Source organism: Delphinapterus leucas, chromosome 9, assembly GCF_059928025.1.
Source record: "Delphinapterus leucas isolate spDelLeu-1000000601 "Yukka" chromosome 9, BTC_Dleu_Yukka2, whole genome shotgun sequence".
Classification (NCBI taxonomy): Eukaryota; Metazoa; Chordata; class Mammalia; order Artiodactyla; family Monodontidae; genus Delphinapterus; species Delphinapterus leucas.
Genome location: NC_143137.1, coordinates 31,448,857 through 31,465,984, shown reverse-complemented (window position 1 = coordinate 31,465,984; position 17,128 = coordinate 31,448,857).

Genomic DNA, 17,128 nt, shown 5'->3' with positions numbered 1-17,128 from the left:
TCATCAAATTCCACATGACACCAGGTTTTTTTTCTTATTTTCCTAGTATGACTGTAGTTTTATAGTAGATTATAGTAGATTGTAATATTGTTCAGCAGTATCCACTCTTTCTCCCTGACCCTATTCCCTTTCCCACTGACTTGGTTTACCCATGTGACTTCCAGGGGTGGGAGTGACAGGTTGCCTTTTTCTAGCAGAAGCCCATCACCCTCTTGCACTCTTACCATCCTACATGAGAACAGCGTGCTTAGATAGCAGCTACTTCTTCAGCCTGGGTCCCAGCATGAGACTCAGTGCAGATCTAAACTAAAGCCTAACTGATATCGGGAACCCAGGTAGGCCCAGCAGAGCCACAGCCAATACTCATAAGTGAGAAATAACTGTTCATTGTTTAAGCGACTGAGACTTTGGGATTGTTTATTGTCCCAGCAAAAATTGACTAATACAGAAACCATGGGGAGAGGGTCACAGCATACAGCTCCCGGCATTTCATTCACTCAGTCCCCAGGACAAGTACTCTTGTCCTATTCTGGTTTCCACATCCCCCCATCCCCTAATTGTCTCATAGAAGCTCAGTCTTGCACCCCCAATTGGTCTCTTTTATTATGCAGGATTATTTTCCTCTTGCCAGTGAAACTTGGAAGAGACTTGTCACTTTCACAGTGTGTATCCCACTGGCAATGTGCTCATCCAAATACCTTGTCAAGAAATCAGGCCTTTCTCCACGATTATTTTACCAGCTACAAGGAAACAAATTTTCATTATGTGTAACACAAGATGGATGCTTTTATCCTGCAGTCTTTTCTGAGATGTAAGTGAATCTTACTCAGGTTTAGGTAGTTACCTTCTTGCTTTAAAATAAATACCTGATATTTCTTCTTTACAGAGTTGCATTAGTTTCTAACTGGTGCTGTAACGAACTACCACAAGCACAGTGGCTTAAAACACCACAAGTTTTTTATCTTACAGTTCTAGAGGTCAGAAGTCCAAAATGGGTCTCACGAAGCTAAAATCAAGGTATCAGCAAAATGTGTTGCTTTCTGGAGGCTCTAGGGGAGCATCTGTTTCCTTGCCTTTTCTGGCTTCAAGATGCTGCCCACACTGCTTGGCTCCTGACTCCCAGATATCGAATTACTCTGATCTCTGCTTCTGCCTCACATCTCTTTCTCTGGCTCTACTGCCTCCCTTATTCACATATAAGGATTCTTGTATTTGCTTTGGGTCCACCTAGAAAATTCAAGATAATCTCCCATCTCAAGACCCTTAACATAATCATATCTTTTTTTCCCTGTGTAATAATAGATATCTTGTGGAGAAGTACTTTTTGATGCTAGCCATCCTAACAGGTGTAAAGTGATATCTCATTTTGATTTGCAATTCCCTGCTGCTTAGTGATATCAAGCCTCTTTTCATGTATCTGATGGCCATTTGTATGTCTTCTTTGAAAAACTTTCTATTCAGTCCCTCTGCCCATTTTTTAATCAAGTTGTTAGCTTTTTTGTTCTTGAGCTGTATAAGTTCTTTGTCTATTAATCCCTTATCAGACATACGATTTGTAAATATGTTGTCCCATTCCATATATTGCCTTTTCATTTTGTTGATTGTTTCTTTTGCTGTGGAGAAGCCCTTTAGTTTGATGTAGTTCTACTTGTTTATTGATTTACATGAACATCTGAAATATCAAGGCTATTGACCTATTTATTGCATGTGATAGAGTATGCAGAGATGACTTTATTTTGGTTCAATAGATCTTAAGTCAGTGATTCCTTACAGTAACCGACTCTATCCATAATAATATATTCATCCTTCACTGAACTGTTATGCTATTTGAATATTTCCTCTTTTTATGATCATTAATGTTTCCCTTCTAGGCAAAGTTTTTACTCCTAAGTGATTATAGTGTTTTAAAATCTAGACCATTTTACTCACAGGACTGCTTATGGTACATTTTCATTTTATTTATTCCTACTTCAATTATTAATACTTGTGGACCTATTGCTTAGTCTCCATAACTGAGAAACATTTCCTCTGCATAGCCATTCTTCTATTTATTTTTGTTTTGTTTCTGATTCATAAATAATTATAAGGGAATAGGAATTTGGAAGGATTTTCTTCCTGGATAAAGATTTAAGGTGGTTTTAAGATATTTTATTTAGTACTTGCTTCATTTGTAAGAAAGAAAAAAAACCTGCCTTTTCTTTTTAAGAAGATCTATAATTCTATAAACTTTGTTTTCTGTTGTGTTTCCTAATGTAATTGTTTGCCATCTAGTGGACAACCTAAGTTACTGCTCAGTTTTATAAAATAGGGTTCTATGTAAGATATCTAGAGATAGAAATTGATCAGAGATATTCTGGGGCAATGTATGTTTCCATTAGTGTGTACCAGTTCAGATTATGTAGGATTAAAATGCTTAATCTTTTTTTGTTTTGTCCTTGTAGGCTGATATTAGAGATACTTATCTTTATCATAGATAAAGCAAATCGTTCAGGAACTGAGAATGAAAAACTAATTTATATAAAAGTAAGCAATAATTCTTTAAAAGAACCAGTACTACTTGGGGAGAGGAGGTGATCCTGTAGATACGATAGGTGGGGAGATCAAGGGGTCTAATGAGAGATGGAGAAGTGAAGGGGAAAGAGGTAAAGGATACATAGAGAGAAAGGATGGGTGGGGATCATTACAGAGATGGGGGAATACCTGAATAGGTAGAAAGGAGAAATAGCTAAGAAAGAACAGAAGGATCTGCGACAAAGAGGCAACTAGACAAAGTTGAAATGGAAAGGGCATAAAAAATGTGTCCAAGAGGAAAAAAAAAATTGGATTAAAAATGACCTGAGAGAATAGAAATGGTGCTTTATTTTGCAATGTGTGTCAGCTACCTAGAAGCACCACCTCTGATTCTGTCTACAAGATTCTAAGAAAGTGTCCCATAGATCTTACTTCCTGGTTTTTATGATCAATGTACAGACCTAGATTATACATGCACGTGTGTTGACTGATTTTTTCCTTTTGCCTTTTTCATATTTAGAGTTCTCATAACGCAGGGAAACAGTAAGGGTGTTGTGCTTCTTTTACTAGGAACTATTATTTCATTTGGGATTTTGTTGAAGTATTCAACCAGCAGTGAACTATTACAAGTAGAACGTAGGACTCCTGATTGCTTTGAGCAATTAAGCAACTGAGGGCGCTGGGGAATAACGTTAATCAAGGTACACTTTAGAAGTCTATTATTCACAAAAAGAAGTCAGGTGTTTCATTCAACAAATACTTAATTGAGTTCCCATTATATGTCAGGCCTGTACTAGACATGGGAGTGTAAGACAAAAAAAATCTTACAGTCCAATAAGAGTTTTTAGTTAACTGGAGAGGTTACAGACTGAAAACTCTTATCCTTCTTCTTTAAGAAATTATGTTTTGTATGAGTCTGCATGCCTTGTGTGATAGGCAGAATTATAAGATGACCCTCAGTTATCTATGCCTTGAGTGTGGATGGAAACTGTGAATATAATGACATACTGTTCTTGTGATTATACTACCTTAAAGGACAAAAGGGAGATTATCCTGTTTGGGCCTGATCTAATCACGAGTCCATTAAGTCTAGATCTAGAGGTCAGACACAAAAGAAGTCAGAGATGTAAGTATGAGAGAGATTTGAAAAGAGGGAAATTCTGCTGGCTTTGAAGATGAAGGGGCCATGTGGTAAGAACATGAGAATGGACTCTAAGAGCTGAGGGCATCCCCTAACAAAGAGCCAGCAAGAAAAAAAGAGATCTTAGTCTTGTAGACAAACCACTGAATTCTTCCAGCCCATATATGAGCTTGGAAGAGACCCCTAAGCATGAGGTAAGAATGCAGCTTATGGATATCTTGATTTGAAACCCAGAGTAGAGAGGATATAAAAGTGTACTAATACAAGGTTCTTATAGTACATATGAAATGTTGAAATATTATTGAAAGATAGACTGTGATAATGTGTGTGTGTGTGTGTGTGTGTGTATTAAATACAAGAGCAACCACAAAATTAAAAAAAATAGATATACCCCAAAAGTAAATAGTGGAGACGAAATAAAACCATTTAAAAGATATATTCAGTTATTCCAAAATAAGGTAGGAAGAGATAAAAAGGCCAAAAAAGTGGGGATAATTAGAAAACAAGTAACATAGGGCAGATTTAAATTTAAACATACCAATAATTTGTTAAATGTAAGTGATCTAAACACCTAAATTAAAAGGCAGAGAGGGCTTCCCTAGTGGCGCAATGGTTGAGAGTCCACCTGCCGATGCAGGGGACACGGGTTCGTGCCCCGGTCCGGAAAGATCCCACATGCCGCGGAGCGGCTAGGCCCGTGAGCCATGGCAGCTGAGCCTGTGCGTCCGGAGCCTGTGCTCCACAATGGGAGAGGCCACAACAGTGAGAGGCTGGCATACCGCAAAAAAAAAAAAAAAAAAAAAGGCAGAGAATGTCAATATCAAATAAAAAAGCAAGACCCAATTCTATGCTCTCTACAAAACACCCACTTTAAAACAAGGACAAAGAAGGATTAAAAATAAAACAAGAAAAAAAAATAAAACAAGAAAATAATATGCCATGTAAATGAATCAAAAGAAAACTAGAGCAGCCTTGTTAATGTTAGATGAGGTAGATTCAGAACAAGAAATACTATCAGGGATAAAGAAAGACTTTGCATAATAAAGGGTTTATTTAATGAAGAAGACTTTCAACCCTAAATGTGTATGTATATAGTAACAGAGATTCAAAATACATTAAGTAAAATGGATACAATTAAAAAGAGAGACAAATCTACAATTATAGTTCCAAACTTCAATACTCTTCTTTCAATAATTTATAGAACAAGTAGACAAAAACATCAGCAAGGGTATAGAAACACTATCACCCAATTTTATATAATTGACATTTATAGAACACTCCACCTGCAATAGTAGAATACAATTTTTTTTCAAGTGCACATAGAACATTCACCTAGACTGCCATATTCTGGGCCATAATGTATATCTCAAGAGATTTACAAATATTAAAATATCACAAGTATGTTCTAATGGCAATAAAGAAACTTGAAATCAACAAAAATATATCTAGAAAATCTTTCAGTATTTGGAAATGAAACATCATACTTCTAATTAACTAAATGACAAAAAATCACAAGGTAAATTAGAAAATATATTGAATTAAAAGAAAATGAAGTGAGAACTTATCAAAATTTTTGGGATGCTTCTGGAGCAGCTTTAGCAGGACAGTTAAAACAGTATTTAGAGGGAAAGTTATAGCTATCCATGCTTATATTAATAGAAGAAGAATTGTCTCAAACAAATGATTTAAGATTACACCTTAAAAACTAGGTGAAAAATTACAAAGAAAGCATAAGAAAGAAATGAAAAGCAGTTATCAATGAGATAGCAACAAAAATCAGTGAAACTAAAATTACTAAATCTATAGCCAGAATGATAAAATAGAAGACATAAATTGTAAATATCAGAAATAAAACAAGGAGGCATCATTACAGATCATACCGACATTAAATGGATTGAAAGGGAATGCTATCAATAACTTTATGCCAGTAAATTTAATTGCATAGATGAAACATACAAACTTTTTAAAAGACATAAACCATTAAAGCTCACTCAAGAATATATAACATAAATAGATATCTATCTATTAAAGATATATAGCTAAATACCTGCCCACAAAGAAAATTCTAGAATCAGATGACTTATTCAACGTAGCTCTAGAAGTTCTAGCCAGTGCAATAAAGACAAGAAAAGAAAATAAAATGTATAAAAATTAGAAAGGAAAATATAAAATTGTCCCTATTTGTAGATGATATGATCACATACATACAAAACCTAAGGAAATGTACACAAAAACTACTAGAACTAATAAGTGAGTTTGTCAAGTTTGCAAGATATAAAATACATACAAAAATCAATAGTATGTCTATACACTAGCAATGAACATGTGGACATGAAAATTAAAAATACTAAATGCAGATGGCCAAAAGGCACATGAAAAGATTCTCAACATTGTTAATCATCATGGCAATGCAAAGCAAAATCACAGTGAGCAGTCACCCCACATCTGTCAGAATGGCTATCATCAAAAAGAACACAAATAACAAATATTGGCAAGGATGTAGAGAATAGGGAACCCTTGTACACTGTTGGTGGGAATGTAAATTGGTGTAGCCATTGTAGAAAACAGTATGGAGGTTTCTCAAAAAACTGAAAATAGAACTACCATATGACCCAGCAATTTCACTCCTGGGTATATATCTGAAAAAGCAAAAACAATAATTTGAAAAGATACATGCACCACAATGTTCATAGCAGTGTTACTTACAATTGCCAAGATGTGGAAGCAACCTAAGTGTCCATCAATTGATGAATGGATAAAGAAGAAGTCACACAAACACACACACACTGGAATACTACTCAGCCATAAAAAAGAATGAAATTTTGCCATTTGCAGCAACATGGATGGATGTGGAGAGTATTATGCTAAGTGAAATAATTCAGACAGAGAAAGACAAATACTGTATGATATTACTTATATGTGGAATCTAAAAAATACAACAAATTAGTGAACACAACACAAAAGAAGCAGACTCACACATATAGAGGACAAACTAGTGGATACCAGTGGGGAGAGGGAAGGGGGAGGGGCAATATAAGGGTAGGGGATTAAGAGGTATAAACTATTATGTATAAAATAAGCTACATGGATATATTGTACAACACAGGGAATATAGCCAATATTTTATAATATCTATAAATGGAGTATAACCCTAAAAAATTATGAAGTACTATATGTGCACCTATAACATATAATATTGTACATCTACTATACTTCAATAAAAACTAAAAATACTATTTTATAAATAAAATACTTAACAAAACATCTACAGAACTCGTATATTGAAAACTACAAAATGCTGATGAGAGAAATCAAAGAAAATCTCAATAAATGCAGAGACATGTTTGTAGATTGAAAGACTCAACATAGTAAAGATGACAGTTCTCTTGAAGTAGATACAGGTTTAGTGCAATCTCATCAACATACCAGCAATATTTCTTATAGATATAGACAAGATTCTAAAATTTATATGGAAAGGCAAAGGAATTAGAATAGCTAAAACAATTTTGCAAAAAGAATAAAGTGGGAAGAATCATTCTACCTGATTTAAAGGCTTTTATATAGCTACAGTAATCAAGACTCTGTGGTACTGCTGGAGAGATAGACATAGAACAGTGTAATAGAAGAGAGAGCAGAGAAATAGACGCACATAAATATGCCTGATTTTTGACAAAGGTGTAAAATCAATTCAATGGAGGAAAGATAAACTTTTTAAAAAATGGTGCTGGAGCAACTGGACATCCATAGGCAAAAAAATAAATATTGCCCTAAGTTTCACACCTTATATGGAAATAAACTAAAAAATAGATCATGGACTTAAATGTAAGATGTAAAACATAAAAATTTTAGGAGAAAAAAAAAAAGGAGAAAATCTTTGTACTCTAGGGCTAGAGTTCTTAGACCTGACACTAAAAGCATGGTGTATAAAAGGAAAAATTGATAAATTAGACTTAGAAAAATTTAAAACTTTTGCTCTGTGAAAGACCCTGCTTTAATCTTTGTTAAGGATAAAAGTAAGCTACAATCTGGAAGAAAATATTTGCAAATTACATATCTGACAAAACACTATTAGTATCTAGAATATATTCAGAACTCTCATAACTCAACAGTTAAAAAAAAAAAAGTACTTCAGCCAGAAAAAGGACAAAATACATGAAAAGACATATCACCAAAGAGGAGATACAGATGGCAAATAAGTACATGAAAAGATTTCCAACATCATTAGGGAAATGCAAATTAAAACTACAATGGGATACCACTACACACCTATCAGAATGGCTAAAATAAAAATGAGTCAATGTCAAGTGCTGGTTAGGATACAGAGAAATGGGATCACTCATACATTGCTGCTGGGAATGTAGAATGGAAGAGACACTCTGGAAAATAATTTAGCTGTTTCTTTAAATACTAAACATGTAACTACTATACAAACCTGCAATAGCACGCCTGGGCATTTATCCCAGAGAAACAAAAACTGATAGTCACACAAAAGTTCATAGCAGCTTTATGTGTGATAGCTCCAAACTGGAAAACAACCTAGGTATCCTTCAAGGGCTGGGTTAACGGTTAAATAAATTGTGATACATCCACATCATGGGATACTACTCAACGGTAAAACAGAATGAATTGTTGATATATACCACAATCTGGGTGAATTTCCAGAGAATTATGATGAGTGAAAAAGCCAGTCCTCAAAGTTTACATACTGTATGGTTCCCTTTATATAACATTGTTTAAATGCAAAATTATACAAATGAAGACCAGATTTGTGGTTGCAAAGGGTTAAGGAGGTGCTGGGAGGTGTGAAGAAAGTGGGTGTGGCTATAAAAAGGCCACACCATGTATCCCTGTGATGATGAAAATGTTTTCTATCTTGACCCTATCAATGTCAATATCTTGGTTATTGAAGTATAGTCTTGCATGTGGGAAACCAGGGTAAAGGATAAATAAGTCCTCTCAAAAAAAAAAAAAAGAAAGGATAAATAAGGCCTATTATTTCTTACAACTGCATGTGAAATGACAATGATCTGAACATTAAAAGTTTAATTAAAAATATATACATATAAAAATAATACCTAGGGCAAAATGCACTCCTCTGAAGGTATGAGTACTTAAGGACAGTTTATTTCTTCCCACTTCATATAAATTTCAGAGAGCTTCATTAAAGTTTTTATGTCCTTGAAACCTCTAAGTATTCTACACAGTTGGAGAGTCAGGCTCTTTTCTATGTGTACAATGTTCATATTTCTCCACAGACATGCAAATTGTTAATAAAAATAGAATTCTAACAAAGATGATGTTATTTATTTTTCTAAACAATAGGTGGCATATGAGTTTCACAAATAAAACTGATGATTATACTCTTGTATCAGGAAATGTAATTGTATTTTTCAAACTAATTTAATTTACACACAGGTACACCTTGGAGATATTGGGGGTTCAGTTCCAGACCACAACAATAAAGCAAATATTGCAATTAAGCAAATCACACAACTGTTTCAGTTTCCCAGTGCATATAAAAGTCATGTTTACACTATACTGTAGTCTATGAAGTGTGCAATAGCATTATGTCTAAAAAAACAATGTATATAACTTAATTAAAAAATACTTTATTGCTTAAAAAAATGCTAACCATCATCTGGGCCTTCAGTGAGTGGTAGTAGTAACATTAAAGATCACTGATCACAGCTCACCCTAACGAATAAAATAATAATGAAAGAGCTTAAAATATTGTGAGAATTACCAAATGTGATGATGTGATGCAGAGACGTGAAGTGAGCAAATGCTGTTGGAAAAATGGCTCCAATAGATTTTACTGAAGGATGCTGCAAGCCTTTCACTTCTAAAAGTGCATTATCTGCAAAATGCAATAAAAGAGGTATGCCAGTACATAGTTCTCCTCATAGTTTACAATACATTTAAAAGTGTTGGTTAACTGACTGAAAGATTACACATATTTTTCTAAAATTGACACTGGGAATTTTGCTACTTCTTTGGGGAAAAATATGAAAATAACTTGTAGATTTCATAATGCAAGTTTATGTTCCTTTAAGCATGTTATCATTTATACACTGTATGAGAACACTCTTTCTCTCAGAATCATGCTGGAAGTTTTAACTAAAATCTAGTAAATTCTAATACATATCAAATGTTAACTTTTCTAATTTTAGTTAATATTATTCAGGTGTGTAGAAAATCTAAAGCAAGTATTCAGTATATGAATAATACATCACTTTATTTCCTAATAAAATTTACATTATTTGGAAATATCAGCCTTCTAAGTCTATGCACTTTGACTACTTTTTTATATCTTAGGCACCAAATGTTTTCTTGTTCTCCTCCCTTAGGATTGGAAACTTATTTGGGGGCTACTTTAAGCCTGAGGAGCCACTGGTAGGTGAGACTAATCACTTCCTATAGCCTTCAGGTGTTCGTATTTATGGGCTACTTATACCCCAGTTTAAAAAAAAAGCCTGGAGTCTGTTATTTCTTAGTCAAAAACTCACATACATATTCAGAGCTGTTGACTATTCTTTCCTAAGAACCACCAGCCTATATTTTTCTGAATATATTTGTATTTTATGTTGTCATTCTTTCATGGTGCCAGTTAGCACATAACCCTTCATGGGAGGCCACGGAGAAAGTCACCTTTCAGTCTTGCCATGAGTATCTGGGTCCTGGCCTTCAGCCTTCAGCCTAACGGGATAAAAGCCTAAACCCTGATGCAATCCCAGGTTTTCCACTGAGAGATTGGATTTGAACCCATGCCCTGCCATTTTTTTAAAATAAATTTATTTATTTTGTTTATTTATTTTTGGCTGCGTTGGGTCTTCGTTGCTGTGTGTGGGCTTTCTCTAGTTGCGACGAGCGGGGGCCACTCTTTGAGCTCTGAAACCGTGATTCGGTCTTCAAACCTAAGACTCAGTTTCATCTACAACAAAATCTGTTGTAAGAATTAAAGTCAAATAATATATATGTAAGCTCTTTTACAATAGGAGCTTTATTCATGCTTTTGATGTTCATTAGAAAATAAAATTTTTAAAAATGAATTCAACTTATAAATTCAAGCTATTGTTAGAAAAGTATTAAATATAAATTTCCAGTAATATCTAGCTAGCAGTTGTCAATTACAGCAAATTTAAAAAGAAAAGGAAAGACACGAAAATGTGGGAGAAAAATATTTTTTCCACTTTAGAAGTTAGTGCTCAGGGTAGAAAATGTTCTGTATTGCCACAGCCTCACCCTGCTTGCTCAAAATATTGCCATAATATCTTTGAGCTGGGAGTTGGGGAAAAGCAGGAGCTGTCATGAAGAGGGCTTATTTACACTAGAGAAGGTGAGGATAGACTTCAGGAGAGATGAGCAGCGCTGGAAGGGCTTTGGCACTCTGGCAAGTGTGTTGGGGAAGGGGGTAATCAATACTGAATCAAGGATGTGAATACGTGGCTTAAAAATTTAAACTAAGACATCATCTCACAGCAATATACTGTCATCTCATAGTCATATACTGTCAGTTAGTTAATCACTTTTGTGGGACTATATGTACATCTTATCTCTGTAAGGACACCTTTTTGAGTAGTGATGCTTTATATTTTTGTGTCTCTTAGAGTGTCTAGCACTATAATATATAATCTGATTCTATAATAGAAAATAAATAACGACTTAAATTAGCCTTCCCATCTGTAAAAATAAATTCTTAAACTATGCATCTGGATTACAAAATGGTTTTTATTTAACTCTGAAGTTATTTTTTATTTCAGCTTTTAATTGTATGTTCTTCAAGACTTTATTGTCATGAAATCTCTTTTATCGAGTTATTTATTTTCTATAAATTCAATGCAGTATAATAGAAAGAGAAGGAGGTCCTTAACTATATTTTCTATTTGAGATGGCTGGTATCTTTAAAATATATTTGTAGATGCCAGATCTAGATAATGAAGTGAATATTTTGCCTAAGATCTTGCATATAATTAGCATATAAGTGAAGAAAAATCCTATAGCAGTGGAGGTAATATACTCATTTTTTTGAGCAGTCTCTCAGAATTTACTATGAATTTGACTTATGTAAGATACTGAGGATAAATTTTAGGTTCCATAAGGAATCATGTCTCAACAACATTTTAATTTTACTCCTAAAGTTTATGCAGTCTATATTACCAAAGACATTTACAAATGATTTAATAACATATGCAGACTTTTAAAAAAGTAAGCTACATTAACTTATTTTAAATTTGGATTCCATACCAAAGGGGTTGTGTAACTCTTCTGGTGCCCAAAGGCTATAACAAACTCCACTCTGGAGATAACATGGGTGAAACTTAAATAGTATATGGATTCCTTGTAATGTGGTTCTTTTTTCTTGACTTACTTTTGCAAGCACTATATTTATAATTAACCAAATCAAATTAAACCTGCTGAATTTAGAGGGAACATGACCTCTGTGTTCTGTGCTGAAACGTGCACACACAAACTTGCTGACAGCAAATTCTATCAATATTCAGTTCCCCTGCCTTGTGTGAAGCAGAGCCTTCCTCCACCACACACATGCTCATGGGGAGAGGAGTTAAAGAGGAGGGCAATGACATGGTTTGTCGCTTTTTATTTATGGAAACATGGTTCCCATCTTGTCTGCAGTGGGTAGGAATGCAGTAACACATTGCAAACACATTGACTGTTCACTTATCTGAGGAAAATGGTTTACATGAGCAAATTTAAATAAGTGAGAAATATGCTTAGATGTTTTTGTGTAGAACAAAAGCTGCCCTTATATAATTCTTTTTGCTTGGTAACACTGCTGAGATCAGCATAACCTGTTGGTGCAGTAAACTGTGTAATAAATCTCCATCCCTGCTACCTACTGAAAATAACACAGTGATATGACAGACACTTTGGGAGTAGAAATGACTGTTCATACAAAATGATCTAGTGCTAAGATTAGTTTAACTTTACTGGCATTAGTGAACATTCTATATTGTAGAAAGTTTTAAGGAGACCTTGTTATTCGTGTTCCCTATTAATCTTAGTGATATGGAAGCTAATCCTTTAACTGCTAAATTGTAGCTACTGCAATGTTTTTGAGGTAGGTGGCAGTGAGTTACCTCCCTTATTGGTCCTCTTCTGATAAGTGCTGTTTATATAGGATTTCATTTACTATCATAGCTTGAAAAGAAATGATTGGAGTGATTTTTTTTTTTTTTTTTTTTGCGGTACGTGGGCCTCTCACTGTTGTGGCCTCTCCCGTTGCGGAGCACAGGCTCCGGACGCGCAGGCTCAGCGGCCATGGCTCACGGGCCTAGCCGCTCCACGGCATGTGGGATCTTCCCGGACTGGGGCACAAACCCTTGTCCCCTGCATCGGCAGGCGGACTCTCAACCACTGCGCCACCAGGGAAGCCCCTGGAGTGATTTTAAAAAACAACACATGTAATATGTGTTACATGTAGAACATCCATTGTTACAATCAGAGTCCTAGAAAGATCAAACTCAGATTACGTAAGAGACTTTAATGAATATAGAATTTAAGGAATTATGGCAAAGAAGTTGAGGAATTTAGGGATTAGCAATATAGAGATGGCATTATTAGACCAATGAAACTGGTGTTTGTAGACAAGGAGTGCAGGAAAGAAACTGTAGCTGTGGAGGAATTCAAAACACTGCCAGAAACACATCTTAGAGAAGATAGGGAATGGGTAATACACAAACCTCTTTCTTCTCACACCTTCTTATCTACCAGTGTCTCCAACTGGCTGAATACAAATGGGAGCCAGTTGGCAAGATGCAGTCCATAGGGTTCAGCATCTTGGAGTATATAGCAGGGCACAAAGAAGGGCTAAGAATGAATCTGGGGGACTTCCCTGGTGACACAGTGGTTAAGAATCCTGCCAATGCAGGGGACACGGGTTCGAGCCCTGGTCTGGGAAGATCCCACATGCCACGGAGCAACTAAGCCCGTGTGCCACAACTACTGAGCCTGTGCTCTAGAGCCCGCAAGCCACAACTACTGAGCCCACATGCCACAACTACTGAAGCCCGTGCACCTAGAGCCCCTGCTCTGCAACAAGAGAAGCCATCGCAATGAGAAGCCCGCGCACCACAACAAAGAGTAACCCCAGATCTCCATAACTAGAGAAAGCCCATGCAGCAATGAAGACCCAACGCAGCCAATAATAAATAACTAAATTAAAAAAAAAAAAAGAATGAATCTGGGGCAAGGTAGGTGGACAAAAGGTGAATAACAGACAAAAATATTAAAATAACCTTCTATAATGGCTACTTTTCATATGCATTTTTTGGCTTTGGTTTCCAATTACAGCCTTAACTGTAAGGCATCTCAATTTAGCAATACTCAGAGAGTTTCTTTAAGTCAGAACTTAATGTGCTGTGGCTCAGTGTCTTCTGGTGGTACCCCATTTCAAATATTCATTTGCGTCTCCTAATGCACTTAGAGGTCACAGAGACCAGGAAGAAAAAGTCTTGACCTCTGTTGATCAATGAGATTCAGATGTTCTGATGGTTAGGGAGCTCTAACAAATGCTAGCTTGCAAAGAAAAAGGAAAAATGGAGTCTGGTGATCTAGCAGTAGAGCCGCAGGGAAGTATAGGTTCTTCTTACAACTATATGGCTTATTTGGGTCAATTTTCCCACTTCTCACCTCATTACCTGGGGAATCTTGGCTGACACAGTGTTGTGTTGGTGGTAGTGCTGGATCCAGAGGAGGTAGTCTGCTATACAGGGGCAGTGCCTCTCCCCAGGATTATCCTATCCTGAGCTTTGAAATCTTAGCTTAGTTTGCCTTGGTGACCAAGGGAAAAACTGTATCACCAGCCACCAGAATATTTCATATCTCAAACAACAGGATACCTTCCCTACCGCTAATGAATGTAACACGTAAGATTCATTCTTCTTACCTCTAAAGAGCAATAATGTAGATTTCCTACTTATTAGCTACAGTCCCAGTGATCTCAAATGTAGTGCTAATCTTGTCAACTTTGATATAGTGGATTTCCAGCTGTACTTGGCAAGAGTTTCTGAAGTGTGGCAGCAAAGAAAAGGACAGTGGAATTCCAGATTCCACTCTGGAGCTCAGTTATCACTATTGTGGGACAGTGAAATCAGTTCTGATTTGTTAACACAGGGACACACAAGACTGGGGTTCCATGACAAAGACTGAACTTCCCATAGCCTCTCAGATGGGTAATTGAAACAATGAGATTTGAACGTTGATGTGACTATATCTGCATTTACCACCTGGTGGAGCTCTCATACTGAAGTTATAGCTCTTACTGATATAAATAAATAAACTATGTATAAAAAGGACAATCTACTAAAATGTGTTCTCCCTATGGTTTTTCCTTTCTTCCCAGTGTAAGTAGGTTACTAAGCTTGGTGATATCATGCCTCAGGAAATGGGGAAGTTGGAAAGCAGAGGGTCTGAATGCAAAGTCTATTCTCTTCTTTGACAAAAACCTAAATCTTTTGAAGAGGAAATGTTAGAGGGAGAAGGCTATTGAACACAGAGAGATAGGAATGCTTCCCAGCGATTGGTAAGAGACAGATGTCTGTGGGCACTGTAGAGAGGCATCAGGCCCTTATGACCAGGGTTCCCATCATCCCTGAAGGTTCCCATATGCCAAATGTGGTGTGGTGAAGCAGAAGCCAGAGGAGCAGGCCAGTACTGATTGATTGCTAAATGACAAAGGGCCTACTTGGACCTGTGCACAACCTTGCGGTAAGGAAGAACACCATGTATAATTGGGTTGAATTTCTTATCACCATGGTCAACATTTTACATAAAAATGTTGAAATAGTTTTTGCAGTGTTGAGTGTGTGGACTGAGATTCCTTAACCTTACCAATGATTCCTATTACAAGGGGGGTTTTCTACCAATTTCCTACAAATCTTTTGGATTAGAATCTGGTTAAAAGTTTTAGCCAGTGTGGCCAGGGGAGTCAATCTTCTTTGTTCTTGTCCAAGTTGGAGTCCTCTTATTTTTCAGCCTCGGGTTACAGGATTCCTCATGTCATTGTTTAGGACCTCTGCTCTCAGCTTCTACATATGCACCTGCACAAAGCTATCTCTAATTAAAGCCTTTATCTAGTGATTCCTATGAAATCTTGCCTACTTAGTATGCTCTAGAAAAATGCAGGGTATCTGCTCTACTTGTTTACTTGGTGTCCAATCCCAGTCTATATCTGAAAGTCCTTAAGAAATGTCTCCTCCTGTGGCTGCTCAACCATGTAAAAAGTCATTAAAGTCACATTTTTTTGGCTCAGGGGAATCCTCATTCCATCTTGTACTCCACACCTCTCCTCCCATTGCTAAACCATCCTTTCCATGATTCTTAACTATGTTTGCTTTGCATTTTGTTTGAATTTTCTCATTATTCACTTATTTGCATTTGGAAATACAATTCTAGACTTGTTTTTCTGAGATGCAAGATATAATGGAACCTGATCTCAAACTATAATACAAAACTACAGTAATCAAAACAGTATGGTATTGGCAGAAGACACAAAAATCAATGGAACAAAAGAGACCCTAGAAACCCATGTATATAAGGTCATTTACAACAAGGGCACCAACAATACACAATGGGAAAATGATAGTACTTTCAACAAATAGTGTTGGGAAAACTGGATATCCACATACAAAAGAATGAAATTGGACCCCTATCTTGCAGCATACACAAAACCAACTCAAAATGGAGTAAAGACTTGAATGTAAGAGCTGAAACTATAAAACTCCTAGAATAAAATATCGGGGATAATCTCCTTGACATTGGTCTTGGCAATGATGTTTTGGATTTGGCATCAAAAGCACAAACAACAAAAGTAACAATAAACAAGCAGGACTACATTAGACTAAAAATGTTCAGCACAGCAAAGGAAACCATCAACAAAATGAAAAGGCAAGCTATGGAATGTGAGTAAATATTTGCAAACCACGTATTTGATAAAGGGTTAAAATCCAAAATATATAAGGAACTCATACAACTCAATAGCAAGAAAACAACTAACCCGATTTAAAAATGGGCAAAGGAATGGAATAGACATTTTTCCAAAGAAGACATACAAATGGCCAACAGGTACATGAAAAGATGCTCAACATTACTAATCATCAGGGAAATGTAAATCAAATTCATAATGATCAAAATCACCTCACATCTGTTAGGATGGCTATTATCAAAAAGACAAGAGAAAACAGATGCTGGTGCTTTCTCCAAAAGGGAATCCTTGTATACTGTTTGTGGGAATGTAAACTGGAAAAGCCACTATGGAAGACAGTATGGCTGTTCCTCAAGAAATTAAAAATAGAATCACCATATGATCCAGGAGTCCCACTTCTGGGTATATATATATATATCCCCAAAAGATGAAATCATTGTTTCAAAGAGATGTCTATATTCTTATGTTCATTGCAGCATTATTAACAATAGCCAATGTATGGAAACAACCTAAGTATCTGTCAACAGATTAAT